Raw genomic sequence first — 19,014 nt, 5'->3', positions numbered from 1 at the left:
TGTGCCACGGGCTACAAACAAAACTCACGGAGCTACTAAAACGTAGGTGTGACAAGGAGGCTGAAGGGCTCCCACGTGTGTCTGCATGGATAGTGGAGCCTCTCACCTGGGCGCTTAGCTGCCCTTTTAACGCCTTTCTCTTCTCAGCTGTGCTCCAAATGGCTGCGGTCGTAGGACACTTGAGTTCGGGATGAAGACACATAACGTAAGTGCAGAAACAGGTGGTCCACACAGGGTGGAACTCCAGAGAAAAGAGAGTGGTGGACAGTCCATCTCCTTCTACTTGGGGAGGATTAAAAAAACACAAAGAAACTCACCTAATTCTTTGTGATTGCTGATTAATATATGCTTCTACATGTGACATCTTAAAAAAAAAATTGTGATACATACCCCACACAATATGTTTCCCACTAGTGTTTTGGAAATCCCAGGTGAGAAAGTTGTCGAGGGCAACTCACGGCCTTGGAGGATGGCTTATTATTTGGAAGATTCTTATTCTTGCTCTAGTTGTTGTTGCCCCCAGAGAAGGACTGTGTGGAGGAGAGGGGCTCACCCTTGACTCTTGGAGCCGGGGCTTGATGCTGTCAGGTTGGAAAGCTGCCTGGGTGCCCCAGTCGATGGGTTTCTCTGACCAGTCACAAGAGCAATTCTGGGGAAAAGCTATATTTTGTAGTAGAGGTTTTCAAGTGTAAAAAGCCCAGTAAACTTAATTCTATCGTTTTTCTGGAACAAACAAAAAGAAAACTGCTGAAGTGGAAAATTCAGGATGGGAAATACAGGGTAGTCATTAGGTCGGAGCTTCAAGCAGGAGAAAGAATTCCTGTGAGTGTCCCGTGTGCTTGCGCAGAGGGCGGGGGACCAACCATCTGTTGGGCAACAGACTCAGGTCTCACAGGCTGTTCTGACATGAGTGATAGGCTTCTCATGGACTCTTTCCATGAACTTCTCTTTTGTTTGGCCTCGTTGCCAGTCCTGACTTCATTTCAGCACCCCCTGGCCCCACCCCAAGCTGCTCACAGGCAAGTTCACTGCTCCTGCCCACATGGGCTCAGTTCTGGGGGAATCTCTTTGGAGTCTGTGAGCAGCTGCAGGGCCCCTCCTGTGGCTTTCCAGGGCCCAGGGCCTAGTCAGCCTGCTCTGCTCCTGGGTCTCTTGTGCTGCCATCAAACTTGGGCCACATGTTCCCAGGGACAGCCTTGGGGTGCCTCTTTGAGACAAAACTGCATCCTGACTCCTGAGTTTCGCCTTCACAACCTGCCTCCTTCTCCAGTTTCATTACGCTCCATGGGTCATCCTGCCTGCTCCTAGAGCAGTTTCCAGAATCCTTGGTTGAGGTGCTGCACCATCAAGCCATCTGTGACAGTACACAAGATAGGCAGGGTGGGAAGTGAGACATGAGAAAGTGAAAGTGAATATTGTTCAGTTCTGTCCCATTCTTTGTGATCGCATGGACTATGGCCTGCCAGAGAATTCTGTCCATGGAATCCTCCAGGCAAGAATACTGGAGCAGTTGCCATTTCCTTCTCCAGGGATCTTCCGACCCAGGGCTCGAACCTGCATCTCCTGCACTGCAGGTGGATTCTTTATCATCTGAACCGCCAGGGAGAGGGGACACTAAATCCCCTGCCCAGAAAGGACTGCAGGGTCCCATTTGGAAACAATCGCCAAAGGATCATTTTCAGAAGTTACATTAACAAGAGAAGACAGTGAATTTTCTTTGCTATCTCTTTAGGGTATTTGTTTCATGATTTTAATTTGCATCTCATGGCAGTGTGCAGAGGTCCATCATTTCACAAGTACCTTGGCCTCTCTCACCTGTGCCCTGTTAAGATCATCACTGGCAGAAGTGGTCAACTGATCACCAAGGATATGGCACAGAGCTGTTACTGGGAGGAGCTGCGAGGGCGACACTCACCATCCTTGTGTTTGATGGTGAAGTGATGAGCTGTTGCCAATAGGAATGTCAGCGGAGTTATTGCGTGTCATGTCTGGACCAAGGAAGTCCAAAAGTCTCTCCCCACTTGTCAGCTACTTGGAGAAACCTTTGAAGGACTTAGAGTGGGCAGAGCCACAATATAGATGGAGCCTGGGTCACTGAGGTGCTTGACAAGAAGCACTGGAATTGGACTGTGTCATGAAGAGGAAGTACATTTTCATTGTGTTAACCTGTGAGAACTCTTGAGAATTTAACTAGTGTAATAGCTAACATTACTAGAGCTAATGCACGTTGGTCTTGTCAACTCTTAAGTCTTTTTGGTTTAACCAAGCCTGGGCCAGCCTGTCCTGGTCTGCAGTGATCTCCCTGGTTCCTCTCTTTGTTGAGGAGCTCAGGAGGTATCGTGGTTGAGTGGAAAGGTTTTATAGAAGGAATTCTGTGAGGAGACAAACAGGATAAGTGCTGGATTGGGGTAGTTATTGAAGGAATTTCTTTTCTGGGTCCTATGAGAATATTTTTTTTTAGTGATTTCTGGGTCTGTGAAATTATGAAAGTAATGGAGTCATGAATATAATTACCTCTATTCTGTAATTACCCGGCAAATATCATATGAATACATAGGGGGTTTGAGTCAGCGGATCTGGCAGCTGCAGAGTTTGATTATGATGATTTAGCTGTTGGGAAATGCCAGGGATTAATTTCAGTCATCAGTGTAGGAACAACAAGGAGAAATGGCCCCAAATTAGGGAAGGACACATGCAGTCCGCGTGGTGAGAGCACTTGGTGACCGGGGGCTCAATTAGTGGAAGGAGCCCCCCTCGGAGGAGGCCCACCCCCCAGAGCTGTTCCTGCAGGACCAGGGCATGCTGCAGATTTGTTTGCACTCTGCTATTTCCCCAGGTCATTGCTCTTTGAGCATTTCACACGTGCAGTCTCGGAAGGTAACAGATGTGTTTGCTTGAGCTCTCTGGCTTTTTCAGTGAGTGTTGTTCCTTTCCAATGTAGCCACCGTACCCCAAGAGGTGAGGTCACAGAGCAACTCCCATTTTACAGATGCCAGCCCAAGTCCTCAAGGAGCCAGTCTCACAATGTGGCCCAGTGAGTGGCATTTTCGAGGTTAGAACCCAGGTCCGCTCACCCTCCTTCTTATCTTGTACTGGCTTCGAGGGAGGAACATACCTCCAATTATAATGTTTTCCCAGTGGAAAAAGGTGATTTCTTTTCTGATTGCTTTTTCAAATGGTTCCCAGGATAGCTTTGTAAAGAGTGTGGGTATTGGTGTGCAAGTCTGATCCTAGTGTCCCAGGAAGGAGTGAAAAGAGCCTCTGCAAGCTTGAGGTCTCCTGAAAGGATCTGAGTTTCCCTGTGCTCTTTGCTGTATTGTGTATCATAGCTGTGTTGCATATCGTAGCTGTTTTTCGTGTCCTTTCCTAATGGGGGCCGTGTGTCCTTGTTGTTATTACACTGATGACTGAAACGAATCCCTGGTGGTTATTAGCAGCTGGATGATCAGACTCAAACTCCACAGTTTGGTTCTACTTATGAGGCTCCCATGGTCTCTCCACTGGATGAAGCCCACCCATAACCGTTGGATTGGAGACAGTTGTTATACTTGGGTGAGGCTAGCTCTGTCTTGAGAATTTTCCATGAATCTGATGTGCTCGTTGCTTTTGTTGGGGACTCAGTGCTGTTTACTGTCCCCCACATTTCCTTCAGGTTGACTTGTTCAGCTCCAAGTTCAGTGGCCTGAGAGAAGAGGCTTGAATGAGGGATGATCAGGGCTGTTTGGGACTGAGGCTGTGCTGTGGGGCTTCAGGCATCCCACACTTTCCCTGAGGAATGTGGGCTGCTGTTTTGAGGGTAGGAAGTGTGAGTAAGACAGGGTCGGAGGGCTAGTTTGGCAGTGGCTCTCGGTGGGGAGAGGTATGGAACCCTAGGATTCTTGTTCACGGGGACAGCAACACCAGGGACCTGGGGCAAAGCTGCTGTGGGCAGTGGTAATGTCTAACATACGCTTTCTAGATTGTGGAAGTGTCTACACCAGATGCAGTTCCAGACTGTCATCTGCACTTGCCAACACGCAAAAACTGGTCTCATATCTCTACCCAAAACATGGGCTGGCTGCACATCCTTTCTCTGGGCATTATCAGCAACCTGAAGGATAATATGCTTGAAGATCAGAATTCAGACCTAACTACTAACTCCAAGCTCTTTTCCTAGTGGAGATTTGGACTCTGACAATAAACTGTTAACACTGACCCCAAACCAGATCTCAACAACTTCTACTACATTATCTAACACTAAAGTCTAGGTCAAAGCTCTGCCTTGCCTGAACCTAACTTCACTTGAAGCAAAGTTCTCCTCCTAACATACAGACTGATCCTAACCCTTACCTGCTGGCTCAGACAGTAAAGAATCCACCTGCAATGCAGGAAGCCCAGGTTCAGTCCCTGGGTCAAGAAGATCACCTGGAGAAGGGCATGGCTACCCACTCCAGTGTTCTTGCCTGGAGAATTTCATGGACAGGGGAGCCTAACAGGCTAGCGTCCATGGGGTCAAAAGAGTCAGACAGGATTGAGCGACTAACACTCTCGTTTTCACATCAACCCTTACCTTGGTCTAGACATTGCCTATAACTAAATCTTGCCACTGTAGGTTCAAATACTAATTTAAAATCTAACGCAGTGAGAAAATGGTTGTAAGGTCTGGCTCTTCTGAGCTGGAATTTGGTACTTTCATCTGTCACTTGTAGAGGAGAAAAATTTTCCTCTACCCTCTTCTATTTTCTGGCTACGTCTGTGAGAAAAAACAAAAACAAAAACAAAAAACATGGCAACAGGCAGATTAGCAGGAGAAAAGCTGTGCAAATGTATTTGATGTTAAAAGTTTTATGTTGCATAGGAGGGCTTCATAGAAAGAAAAGTCCCAAAGAAAAAGCTAGGCTCGAAGGCTTTAAAACCATTCAGGGAAAAGAGGATAAATTTAAAGAGAAGTGATAAGACAAAGGAAGGGGATTTTGAGATTTGAGGGTCAGCAAATTGTAGGCAGGAAAATATATGGGGACACTGGTCCATGTAGTCAAAGCTATGGTTTTTCCAGTCATCATGTATGGATGTGAGAGTTGGACCATAAAGAAGGCTGAGTGCCAGTGAATTGATGCTTGACCTGTGGTGTTGGAGAAGACTCTCTAGAGTCCCTTGAACTGCAAGGAGATCAAACCAGTCAATCCTAAAGGAAATCAACCCTGAATATTCACTGGAAGGACTGATGCTGAAGCTGAAGCTCCAATACTTTGGCCACCTGATGTGAAGAGCTGACTCACTGGAAAAGACCCTGATGCTGGGAAAGATTGAGGGCAGGAGAAAAAGGGGATGACAGAGGACAAAATGGTTGGATGGCATTACTGACTCAATGGACATAGTTTGAGCAAGCTCCAGATATGGTGAAGGATAGGGAAGCATGGTGTGCTGTAGTCCATGGGGTCAAAAAGAGTCAGATACCACTGAGTGACTGAAAATCAAAAGATGGTAGTTAAGGACAGATTAGTAAGATGTGGGCAGACTTGTAGACTGTTTTTCGTGCCATCACATCACTGGTGGTAAGACTGTTCTTCCTTTCCTGGTATGGGAAGTAGATTGGGGAGAACACCTTCCCAGGGGGATGTTAGGATGTAATTTCAGGTAGACACAGGTATGGTAGAGAGCTCATCTTGTGTCCACTTTTTCTCGCTTTCAGCTCAAAATAATCCTATGTCAGAGTGGTTATTTTGGGGTGTCATATTCTGTTTTCCTATGCATCCTTCCCCCACTTACCCTTCCATTCACACATCTATTGCTCTGGGCATTCCTCATATGATGATCTCTATCCTCCAGGCAGGGTTTCGAGCCTTGAATTTTGAACTCATGTCATTGCTTTTTGATTCCCAAGGTGAAAAACTTGCTGACTTGATTGATGATAGACTAGTCCTGGATAGTGTGTTACTTGAGATCATTAGGTTAAGGTACCACCCCTTCCAAACTCTATTTGCATTAAGAATCTGTTATGAAGCCTCAGGCTTTCAGGGTGGAGAGAAAAATTTTAAACGTGGTGGTGGAGGGGGAACAAGGTGTAGTTTTTGGCTTGGGCTCATCATGTCTCTTTGTCTCCCTTCTCTAAACTTGAAGTAGGGATACAGTAAAGATTAAGTGAGCTAATACACGAAAGGACTTCTCAGGTGGCTCAGTGGTAAAGAATCTGTCTGGCAATGCAAGAGACATAGAAGACACAGGTTCGATCCTTAGGTCAGGAAGATCCCCTGGAGTAGGAAATGGCAACACACTCCAGTATTGTTGCCTGGAAAATCCCATGGATAGAGGCGCGTGGTGGGCTACAGTCCATGGGGTTGCGAAGAGTCAGACACGACTGAACACACAGGAGATATATGAAAAGTGCCTAGAACAGTCAGTAGATGTTCATTATTATCATCACCACAATTCTATTTCTCAGTAACTGAATAGATCTGAAATCATTTACATTTTCACAAAAATAACTTAAAATCACAAACCCATTTTTGGCGGTCTTCTCCGCAAAAACTACCATTGGAAATACAAATATTTTCGGTAAAGAGAACCTCTCTGAAGGCTGACATGGGAAACTGTTCTGTTGAGCAGAGAGATCAGTGGAAGATGATAAAAAAAGGTACATGTGTGTGAATCAGAAAGCATCTCTTAGCATGTTTTAATATGGCACAAGAAAAGAAGAAAACCTTCAGAGTTATTATATCCTTGCTCCACTGTCTACCAGTTAGGAGTAACTCATTCATTCATTCCTTCATTGATTCATTCCCTCCTGTGTCTCCATCACTGACCAGAGGAGGCATCATACAGTCCTCACAGGGCTATCAATCTAGCAACACGGGTAGTAAGCATGAAAGCAAATGTATATGCAATTATAATTTAAGATACAATTATAATTTTGAAATGAAAAATAGGGTATAGAGAGAAGGTGACATAAGAGGGTTCTCAGTTTGATGGGGTTCAAGGAAGGGAATTCTGGGGCTGAAAGATGAGTAAGGGTTACTCAGTCGAAGAATAAGGCTCTTAACCGCAGGGGAATTTGGCCTTATTTCCCAGCAGTGTTAGTGGTAACTGTGTGTGACTTTGTCTCCAGTGAAAATTGCAGCTGTTTTATCATGTTGAAATGATGGCAGTTACTAGACCCATTGCTGGATCTTGTTAGTTAATGCCTTGATAAAGAAGAATATGTATTACTGCTACATCACAAGTGAATTTTTTAGAGTTTTTTTTTTTTTTTAAACAGCTTTAAGTTGACAGCAAAACTGAGCAGAAGCTAGATTTTTCATAAACCTTCTGCCCCTCCTCCTTATACCCACAGCTTCCCCCACTATCAAAATCACTCACCAGAGTGGTATGTCACAAATGAGTTTTTATATTTCAAAATATTATTTTATGAGTTTTTAAAATAATATATCAATATATGTTGATATAGTTGGCTCCCTTGGTACTTCTTTGTGTTTTATTTTATACATCAACAAACATCCCAAGCTGGGGCCCAGAGGCTTCCCCAGGCTGCCAAAGCAGTCGAGAGCATGAAAGGGTTAAGAGAGCTGAATGCAGCGGGAACAGCCTGCTGAAGCTCTGAGATGGGAAGGGAAGGGAGGCACCACCAGAGTAGCAGGAGTGGAGTCAGCCAAGAAGATGATGGCAAGATGCCAAGATCAAAGGGCCTTGAGGGTCACACTGAAGCATTTGCTTTTCTCTCATGGACAATGGGAACCAACTGGAAAGTTTTAAACATAGATCAACTTCATGATTTGACTTACATTAAAACATTATGAGGATACCACCACCACCACCAACGTCCTCACTGTTGCAAGTGAGCAAAGGAATATTGGGTTGGTAGAGAGAAAACGGAGATTTGCACTTTGGAGGAGGGTGATGGCAATTGAAACGGAAACAAGGGAGTTGAGATATTTGAAGGTGAAATTGGAAGCTTGCAACAATGAATTGGATGTGGGAGAGAAAGAGAAGTGGCAGGGATGATCCTGTGGCCTCTGACTTAAGTCATCATTGGTGCATGATGATGATAAAAGGAAGGCCAAATGGAAGAGGAATGTACAATTTTCAACATGTCAATTGAGCTGACTACACAACGTCCAAATGGATGTGTCAAGTACGTGATTGGATAAATGAGTCTGGAGCTTGAGTGAGATCTGGGTCGGAGATATGAATTTGGAGATGCCAGCATACAGATGTCATCAGAAATCACAGAGATGAATGAGGCTGCCTTAGGCAAGAGTGAGATGAGACAGGGACCCAGAATGGCTCTGTGAACTTCAAAATTTAGAGATAGTGTAATAATGGATTATCATAGTGATCCTACAAAGCCCTAGCATTCATGGAGGGCTTACAGTGGGCTAGGCATTGTTCTAAACATGCTGCGTGGATTTATTTCTTTATTTCCACCGTAACCCTGTGAAGTTGACTGAGATGTCCAAGGTCAAAGTTAGTCATTGGAAGAGTTTAGGGAGGAACCCAGCAATCTGGCATCAGAACTTTTCCCTTAACCCACATGGAGCCTGAGACAGAGTAGTCAGAGGTATCAGGAAATAGAAGGAAAACGAGCAGCACGATGCCTAGAAACTAAGAGCAGAATGTTTCCAGGTGGAGTGGTCAGCCTGGATGTATGCTGCTTGGGTCCACAAGATGAGCTCCAAAGAGTAGCCATCGGGTATGGCAACATGGGGATCATAGGCAACATCTGAAAAGGCAGTTTTGGTGGATTGGCAGGAAGCTAGGAGTGGACACTAGTTGGCGTGGCTCAGGGAGAAAGAGAGTTGAGGATGTTGAGATAGCGTTGCCCTTAACTGTCCCCTGAGGATAGAATATTTGCAGGTAGTTACAGGGTTTGGAGAGAGGGTGTGTATAAAGCACACACCATCGTGCTTAGCCCACAATAGGCATGGGATAAATGTTAACAATTTTACTACTGTCTGCATAAATCTTGAGATCGTAAAGGTCTGCAGTATAGGTGACAGAGAAGCAGGAATGTAAATGCACGACATTTGGTCAGCCAGCATATATATGCACAGGCACCAGGACACATTCAGTGAGTTCAGGAGGAAGACTACCCCTGGGTGAACTGCCAGGCTGGCACTAGATGAAAGGGATACCTATGAAAAGATAACGAATGAGGCTGTCTATGACATACCATACCCAGCGAGTGTGCGCATAGGGAGAATTGAAGGAGTTCAGAGGAGAGATCTCTGGGCTTGGATAGGATGATGTGTTTGCCTGGAGATGAGAGTCTCTGTGGCGAGCATCTCTGTTTCCGCATGAGGAATTGGGGTCTCAGGCAGAAACAGTGGCTTTGCCTTGAGCTTCAGTAGGTGTCAGGCAAAGCTATCAGTCACACTTTGCCAACAAAGGGCCATCTATTCAAAGCTATGGTTTTTCCAGTACTCATGTACATATGTGAGCATTGGACCATAAAGAAGGCTGAATGCCAAAGAATTGATGCTTTCGAATTGTGGTGTTGGAGAAGACTCTTGAGAGTCCCTTGGACTGTAAGATCAAACCAGTCTATCCTAAAGGAAATCAACTCTGAATATTCATTGGAAGGACTGATGCTGAAGCTGAAGCTCCAATACTTTGGCCACCTGATGCAAATGGCTAACTCATTAGAAAAGACCCTGATGGTGGGAAAGATTGAAGACAAAAGGCAAAGTGGACAGCAGAGGATGAGGTGGTTAGATAGCATCAGCAACTCAATGGACGTGAATTTGAGCAAACTTTGGGAGATAGTGAAGGACAGGGAAGCCTGGTGTGCTGCAGTCCATGGGATCACAAAGAGTAGGAAACGACTTAGCAACTGAACAGCAACAATTAGTCACACATCCTCCTTGCATGGCAGTAACACTTCATATTTAGACGCACCTCTCTCTTTCTAAGGCTGAAGCCATTTGCACTTGGAACTGAATGTATCTCATTTCTCCTCCTCACCAGCCTCCCATCCTGCTGCAACCAACAGCTGGGCGTAAGGGGAGAAACCACAGGACCATGGTGTGACCAAAGACAGCATTGGGAAACTCCCACAGAAGTGACTAAGAGCTCAGAGTTAGAACACAGGGTGTGGATGTGGGTTCTTCCTGGAGTTCCTCAAAGCAGCTCCTCAAATCCTCCCCTAGAGAGACAGGCAGTGAAAGCAAGCCTCCTTTGTGTGGGTCCTTGAACTGCTCTGCTTCCTAAGAAAGGTGGATCCAGCCTTCTGCCTTCAGGAAGGCCATAGGCATTTTCTTTGCCCTTAGGCTGTGTGACTGATGACTGAGAAAAGCTGGGCTTCTTTTTATTCTGCAGATTTCTGGGGACACCTGACCTGTGCCCTTGGCAGGAATCCTGGGAGGGGGCAGGTAATGGTGGGGAAGGGCCAAGTAGGTCACGGCTGGTGGGCTGCCTGATAGAGCTGCTGGTGCGTTTGGGGGTTGAAGGGTGGGTCACGTGATGCACAGTCGCTCAGACCTGGCCACACGCCTTTGGACTAATCTAGGGTGCTCTGTGGCTTTCTACATCACTTGGAATTCACCCTGGTTTATCTATCTGACATTAGCACATTGCTCTCCAGTAAGGCTTCTTTTTCACACAATTTGTATAAAACCGTCGGCAAATGTGTGGAGTGCCCTTGGTAATTCCTGCAGAATCTCCATGTGCTGGGTGGAGTCTTTGAAAGCTTTAAGTGAGCTAAGTCTGGGGAAGACTGAGCAGGAACTTGCAGATTTGCAAGAATGTCTACTGTGTGGAATTAATGGGAAATTGTTCTCCACCCCCACACTCCCAACCCCACCCCTCACCCTCCGTTTACTATTCCATCTTCTCCTAGTTTGCTTAATCCCAGTCGTCTCTCAAGGCCTGGATTAAGTTCTGCATCTTCTAGAAAGCCTTCCTTGAATTTTTTTTTTCTTTTCTGGCTGTGTTCTTTTATTTTTTATTGGGGCAAAATTTATTTAATGTAAAATTAAACATTATTGGTATTTAATAGGTTCACAGCGTCGTGCAAGTGCCACCTCTATTTAGTTTCAAAACATTTCTATCACCCCTCCCCCAGATGAAGCTCTGTATTCTTTCAGCAGTTATTTTCCACTACCTCTCAGTCTGGGGCTTCCCAGTTAGCACTGCCAATGCAGGAGCCTAAGAGACACGAGTTCGATCCCTGGGTTGGGAAGAGCCCCTGGAGGAGGGCATGGCAACCCACTTCAGTATTCTTGGAGAATCCCATGGACAGAGGAACTCGGAAGGCTACAGTCCCTAGGGTCATAATGAGTCAGACACGACTGAAGTGACTTAACACACATACTCGCCCCTCTCAGTCTGGCAACCACCAATCTGCTTTCTCTCTCTATGGATTTACCTATTCTGGCTATTTCATATCAGTAGAGTCATGCAATGTATGTGCCTGGCTTCTTTCAATTCAGTTCCCTTCAATTGCTCAGTCATGTCGGACTCTTTGCAACCCCATGGACTGCAGCATGCCAGGCTTCCCTGTTCTTCACCAACTTCCAGAGCTTACTCAAATTCATGTCCATTGAGTCAGTGATGCCATCCAACCATCTTGTCCTCTGTCACCCCCTTTTCCTCCTGCCTTCAATCTTTCCCACCATCAGGGCTTTTTTCCTAATGAGTCAGCTCTTTGCATTAGGTGGCCAAAGTATTGGAGCTTCAGCTTCAGCATCAGTCCTTCCAATGAATATTCAGGACTGATTTCCTTTAGGATTGACTGGCTGGATCTCCTTGCAGTCCAGGGGACTCTCAAGAGTCTTCTCCAACACCACAGTTCAAAAGCATCAATTCTTTGGCGCTCAGCTTTCTTTATAGTCCAACTTCACATCCATACATGACTGCTGGAAAAACCATAGCTTTGATTAGATCAACCTTTGTTGGCAAAGTAACGTTTCTGCTTTTTAATATGCTGTCTAGATTGATCATTGGAGAAGGCAATGGCAGTCCACTCCAGTACTCTTGCTTGGCAAATCCCATGGACGGAGGAGCCTGGTAGGCTGCAGTCTATGGGGTCTCGAAGAGTCAGACACGACTCATCGACCTCACTTTCACTTTTCACTTTCATGCATTGGAAAAGGAAACGGCAACCCACTCCAGTGTTCTTGCCTGGAGAATCCCAGGGACAGGGGAGCCTGGCAGGCTGTATCTATGGGGTCGCACAGAGTCGGACATGACTGAAGTGACTTAGCAGGTTGATCGTAACTTTTCTTCCAAGGAGCAATCATCTTTTAATTTCATGGTTACAGTCACCATCTGCAATGATTTTGGAACCCAAAAAATAAAGTCTGTCACTGTTTCAATTGTTTCCCCATCTATTTGCCATGAAGTGATGGAATCGGATGCCATGATCTTTCAATTAGCATGATATTTTCTTAGTTCATATATGTTACATGTATTGGTACTTTATTCCTTTTTTATAGTTGAATAACCTTCCATTATATGTACATACTGCAATTCATTTATCTACTGGGGCATTTGGATTATTTCTCACTTTTGACTATTGTTAACAGTGCTGCCATGAACACATCTGCTCAAATATTTGTTTCAGTAAATTTTTTTTTAATCTTCTTTTGGGTGTAAGTGTAGGAGTAGAACTCCTGGGTTGTACAGTTTTATGTTTAGCTTTTTGAGGAACCAGTAAATTATTTTCCCCCAACAGTTGAACTGTTTTGCATTCCCACCAGCAAAACTTGATTGTTTTGTCTCATAGGAACTCTTCTACAAAGGAAATTTTGGTATGTTTTATCTGTGTTAGATGCCTTCTGGGTTCTCTATTTTTGTCTCTACATCATCTTTTAACTTAATTCTAAGCTCTATCACCTCAAGGATGTATCTTCATTATTTATTTGTTAACTCATGGATTCAATTAGTAGTTCGCATTATAGTTTAGTACTAAGAATCCTGGCTCCAGAATCAAACTGCCAGGGTTCAAGTCCTGTATCTGCCAGTTGTTATTTAATAGATGCATAATTTAGGACAAGTGATTTCACCTCTCTGTATCTTTGTCTTTTTCATTTGTAAAATGGGAGTGATGATAGTTGTATTGGTTTCATGTTGTCGCTGTGGCAATTACCACATTCTTTGTGGCTTAACATTGCACACATGTGTCATCTTAGAGTTCTGGAGATCAGGAGTCTGAAATGGGTCTCACTAGGCTAACATCTATTGTGGCAGGGCCACATTCCTTCTGGAGGCTTTAGGAGAGTCTGTTTCCTGGCTGTCTCTGGCTGCTGGGGTTACCTGCATTCCTTGGTTCATGATCCCCTCTCATCTTTATTATCTTCCATCTTCTGCACCACTCTGACATCTGTTTCTATCATCTCATCTCCTCTGACTCTGACCCTCCTGCCTCCCTCCTTTAATAATCCTTGTATGATGTTAGGCCCATCCAGATAATCCAGAATTATCTCCTCATTCCAAGATCTTTAACTTTATCACATCTGCCAAGTCCCTTTTGCCATAAATGGTAGCATATTCATAGATTCCAGGGTTTATGTTGTGGACATTTGAGGTATTATTCAGTCACACAACCATACTACCTCATTAGATTATTTTGAAGATAAAATAATCACAGAAAGCACTGGTTGGCACTCAAAGATATTAGATATTGCTGTTGTTCCTTCCAGTGATGCCTGTGCCTATGGTTAGATTTAGTACCTAGAACAGAGTGGGTGCCCTGTGGACATCTGGGGACTGTACATGTCTGACTCCTAAAGTCTCACTGGTGTTGCCTCCTAAGAATGAACTGCCTTTTCTCAATAGGAATAGAGCCACCCATCAAACTCCTCTTACTAGAGTCCTCTCTGGGGTTCTGCTTTGTTCAGACCCATCTCTTTGGGAATCTGAATCCTAAAGCTCCAGTCTATCACAGGGGTCTTAATTGTCTCTGAATTACAGAGTTAAAAGTTCTGGGTCACAAAAGACACACCTGATAAATGACTGTCACCCAAAATATACAAAGAACTCTTACAATTCAGCAATAAGAAAACTACCAGCCCAATTTAAGAATGGGCCAAAGGCTTTAACAGACACTTTACCAAAGAAGATGTATAGATGGCAAATAAACATAAGAAAAGATGCTATATAATAGGCCATGAGGGAAATGCAAATTAAAACAGCAATGAGGGGACTTCCATGGTGGTCCAATGGTTAAGACTCCGAGCTTCCACTGCAGAGGGCACGGGTTCAGTCCCTGGTCAGGAAACTAGAATCCAGCATGCCTCACAGACCAAAAAAAGAAAATAAACCAACAACAAATCCTAGCAGCATCAAAACAATGAGATACCACTACATACCTATTAGAATGGCCAAAATCCAGAACACTGACCATCCCAAATACTGTAGAGAATGCAGAGCAACAGTAGCTTTCATTCATTGTTGATGGGAATGCAAAACAGCAGGGCTTCTTTGGAAGACTTTAACACACTCTTATCATAGAATCTAGCAGTTACATTCCTTGTCCTTTACCCAAAGAAGTTGAAAACTTCTGTCCTACGGAAACCTGCACACGAATGTTTATAGCAGCTTTGTTCACAATTGCCAAAAACTTGGAAGCAATCACCATGTCCTTCTGTAGATGAGTGCATAAATAAACTGGGACATTCAGATAATTGAATATTATTCAGCACTAAAAATAAATGAGCTGTCAAGTCACAAAAAGATATGGGAAAATCTAAAATACATATTAGTAAGTCAAAGAAGCCAGTGTAAAAAGACTGCATGCTATATGATTCCAATTATATGACATTCCGGGAAAGGTAAAACTATGAAGAGGGTAAAAAGATCAGTGGTTGCCAGGAGTGGGTGGGGAAAGGGATGAATAGGCAGAGCCCAGAAGATTTTTAGGATAGTGAAGACTCTGTGTGATACTGTAATAGTGGACACATGTCCTTACACATGTGTTCAAGTCTGCAGAATGTACAACACCATGAGTGAACCCTAATGTGAATTTTGTTGTTGTTGTTCAGTTGCCCAGTCGTGTCTGACTGTTTGCAACCCCACGGACTGAAGCATGCCAGACCTCCCTGTCCCTCACCATCTCGTGGAGTTTGCCCAAGTTTGTGTTCATTGCATTGGTGATGCCATCAAGCCATCTCGTTCTGACGCCTTCTTCTCCTGCCCTCAGTCTCTCCCAGCATCAGGGACTTTTCCAATGAGTCTGTTCGCATCAGATGATCAAAATACCGGGGCTTAAATTTTAGATGATGATATATCGTGTAGGTTCATTGACTGTAACAAATATACCACTCTGGTGGGGATGTTAGTAATGGAGGGTCTGTGCATGTATGGGGATGGTGGGACATGGGAAGTCTCTGTACCTTCCTGTCAATTTTGCTCTGAACCTAAAACTACTCTTAAAAAAATCTTGGAAAAATGTTCTGGGTCCCTGGGAAGTCATAGTGAGTCTCAGCAATCCAAGGTTGGGAGATAACTACACATGAAGGGAAGCAAATCTGGAACTTGTGTAGAACTATGAAAACTTCCAAATCGCTGTATGTGATGGATTTTTTTTTTTTAAATAGGGGTATAGTTACTTTACAATGCTGTGTTGGTTTCTGCTCTATAATGAAGTGAATCAGCTCTATGTATACATATATCCCCTCCCTTTTGGACCCCCATCCCACCCTCTAGGTCATCACAGCACCTAGCTGAGCTCCCTGTGCTATACTGCAGGTTCCCACTAGCTGTCTGTTTGATGTACGGTAGTGTACACACAATGGACTTTTAATCCCAAAGGAGATTCTATTTGTAAGACAGTGTCCACCAGGAAACAGTAGAAGAAGGATCCCTAGGACCCTCTCTTCTTGTCTGGCTTCAGGAGATGGGCTCAAAGACAAAGAAAGAATGGGGACAAGAGCCTTACAGACAATGTGACACCTGTGTGCAGTCACTTAGTCCCTCGGGGAGAGAGGGAGACTTCCTGTTGATGTTGTCAGGCAGACTTGCTCATAACTGCATACACTGTAGCAGCCACAGTTGGGAGATGTGAAGCTGCTCTCAGAGCATGTGGCAGGGCCAGAGATTCCTTCCCTGTGTGCAATTGACAGACCTATGAATGAGGTCCCTGGATGAGGCAACTCTAGGTAGGGCTGGAGGACAAGGGGCTTGGCCCCAGCAAAGAAACTTGAATTCCTTAATTTTCCCCTCTTGGCCCTGGTCACCCCATCTGAAAAAGGTGGGCAGATTGAAGATCTTGTGTAAATCCTAGCAGCAATCAACAGCAGTGATTCTATAATTATATAAAGAGTTATGCCACAGCATTTTTAAATAAATACTTCTCAGATGATTCATGTGAAGATCATCTGAGCCAAGTGTAACTCTTGAATTTTGACTCAGTCCATGGAGATGTCTAGGTCATGTCCTCCTACTTATGTTTGTTCATCTTAACTCTTGGAGGAACTCTTGGGGCTCCTGAGTTCTGCCTCTTATCCACATTCTAGCTTTGCTGTGACCAGCTGACCCCTCAGGGCCTTAAGAGGCTCCAAAGTTCCTAGGATGGAGGAGAAAGATGTATGCACTGATGAAAATGGGATATTTCCCAAGCACCAGAGAAGTAAAGTGTTTTACTGCTCACTGTGGTTGCAGAAAAAGAGGACCAGTGGCTCACACCCCTGAGGCTGAAGGAGGGTTTAAATAGCTTCCCTTTGTGGTCCACAAAGGACATGACTTTGGAAACCAGAGATGACCTTAGAGTACATGACCTACAGGGAAGGGTCAACCTTTTGGATGGTTTCTGGGACCCCCTGAACTTTGAGGGGAACATGAAGGGTCTAGGGTGAAATGGATCGTCCTAATAGTTGGGATAATATTCTACTGCAAGAAGAAAAAAAAAAAAAAATCAAGCCATGTGGGTAAGAGAGGAAGTGGCCCCTTGGGGCCCAGGGTGGGGATCAGGGAGAAATCAGAGGATGGAGGAACAGAGGAGGGGCTACATGAGCACAGTTCTGGGGTTAAGTCCAGACTTTTGTGTTTGGGCTGCTACAACCAGCTGAGTGTTTCTGGGGTGTGGAATGAAGGGGAGGCAGTAACATGATGGGCTGAGGCTGGAGAGCTGGGCAGTGGCAGACCAGGGAAACCCTTATGGACCAGGCAAGGTGTTTGAACTTGACCCTTTGGGGGGGTGGGGATGGCAAGTCTTGCAGGGTATCAGGTGGGGACATGCCATGGTTCATCGAAGGTTCATTGCCCTTGTTCCCTGTCGGCAGGTGCACACGCTCTGTCTCCTTATTTCCACGGCAGCTGCAGGCTTTTCACTCAAGGAATTGTCACTTCAAGCCGAGAACAAGCAGAACAACAAATTCTCAAGGGAAATCTGTGCTTTGCCCAAAGTGTTGCTGCAGAGTGGGAGGAAAGAAACTTGACATCAAGATATTTGGGACTTTGGGGACAAATAGTGTATTCCGCATGTTGCTGCAGGGCATATGGGCATCCTCTTCTTGCTTAATTACATCCTGCGTGTTTTCATGGAAAATGTTGAGGTCACAGCAAGTCCGAGGCTGCACAACTCCAGCTAACTCTGAGGATGCTATACCCCCTCCCTAGACAGTAACTCTCAGAAACAAAGTAGACGCCATTGCAGTCTAACCAAGGGCTGCAGGAAAACAAAGAGAATAAAGGGGGAAAAAGAAACTCCTCTTGCTTAGTCTTGCTGGACACAGTGGGTGTGGCCAGAGCCCCAAGTGTCCAAATGTGTCCTGATCAGTGACTGTGAGGGAGGTAGCACTGAGTCATCATCAGGCGCCTCTGTTTCAGTCCATTTGTCCGCTGATGAGCTGTGTGACTTTGAGCAAGTCTCATTCCTTTTCTTGACCTCAGTGTTCCTGCCGGAGGAATGAGACATTGAGCCAGACATTCTCTTTTTGCTATAAAACACTGGAAGTGTTTTCCTTGAAGTCTGAGTCCTTCCGCCCATTTTATCTTAAATACTTTGTGATGGTGCTTATTATTTATAACCAGCTATTTCCAAAGAGGATTTGAGTCAGCTTACAATATGAGATGTGGTCAAGATGGAGTCATTAAAAGGCAATTAATGATCAAATGTCATTTGATAGGTGGCGGTGATGGGGTGAAAAATACACCAGAAACCTAGGATGAAAATAGCTTTTTCAGGGAAGTACCAAAGGAGAGTTTTGAGCTGCCTGGATGCCTGAAAGAAGGAAAGCCCCATCCAATGCTCAGAAGGAGCCTGTCATGATTAGGGAGTGGGTGTTTGCTGGCACCTACATAAGAGGTGCAGGGAGCATTTAAAAATACCAATCACCAACAACACTTATATAAAGATGCAAGATACTGAAGTTACTCTACTTGTGGCTTTATTTTTGCTCTCATAGAGTCCTCTCTCCTTTGGCAGAAATGAACAGCTCTGTCTCACAAACTGATGAAGGTTCATAGTACTAAAGTCTGCGTTGAGCATTTTCTAGAAGGTGGGAGAAGTAAGCAGGGTCTCCTCTCTGTAGGGATGGATATAAAGCATGTGCCTTCTTTCTGGAGGTGCTGAGCCCCTGGCTCTGGGGCACCCTCACTGCACGTGAGCTTGGAGACTCTTCTGGTCCAGCTTTCCTAACTGATGCCTCACAGCCTGAAGATAGACGCTCCTCTCCCGTCTCTAAGTGGCTCCCTTACCAGCCCCTCCAGGGAGCCAGCCCCAGGCTTCTGGACCACTCTTCTCTCCCACTGACCTAGAAAAACCTTTCTGAGGGTTTTGAGAGTCTGCCTTTCCTCTTCTGAAGCAAGCTGAGAAAATGTCACCTACTGAGTGGATCTTCTGCACAGCAACCTGTTGAAACCAGAGAAAATAAAAACTTAGCTTGAAAATGAGCAAGTTTTATGTTCTGCGATGGCTGCATCAGAAGCCCGCGTCTGCTGCCTGAACTCTGGCAGAGAGAGAAAGCCATCCTTCAAAGGCCTGTGATTCCGACTCTGCATAAATTTTGGGAGCTGCCCTGGGAACTGAGGGGTCCAGGACCAGCTCTCTTTCCACTGCAGGTGCAGGTGGCTGACATTAAGGATAATATAAGATACGTGGGC

Source organism: Bos mutus, chromosome 11 (genome assembly GCF_027580195.1).
Source record: "Bos mutus isolate GX-2022 chromosome 11, NWIPB_WYAK_1.1, whole genome shotgun sequence".
Lineage (NCBI taxonomy): Eukaryota > Metazoa > Chordata > Mammalia > Artiodactyla > Bovidae > Bos > Bos mutus.
The sequence above is the reverse complement of the archived record's forward strand: the minus strand, read 5'-3'. Positions refer to the sequence as shown.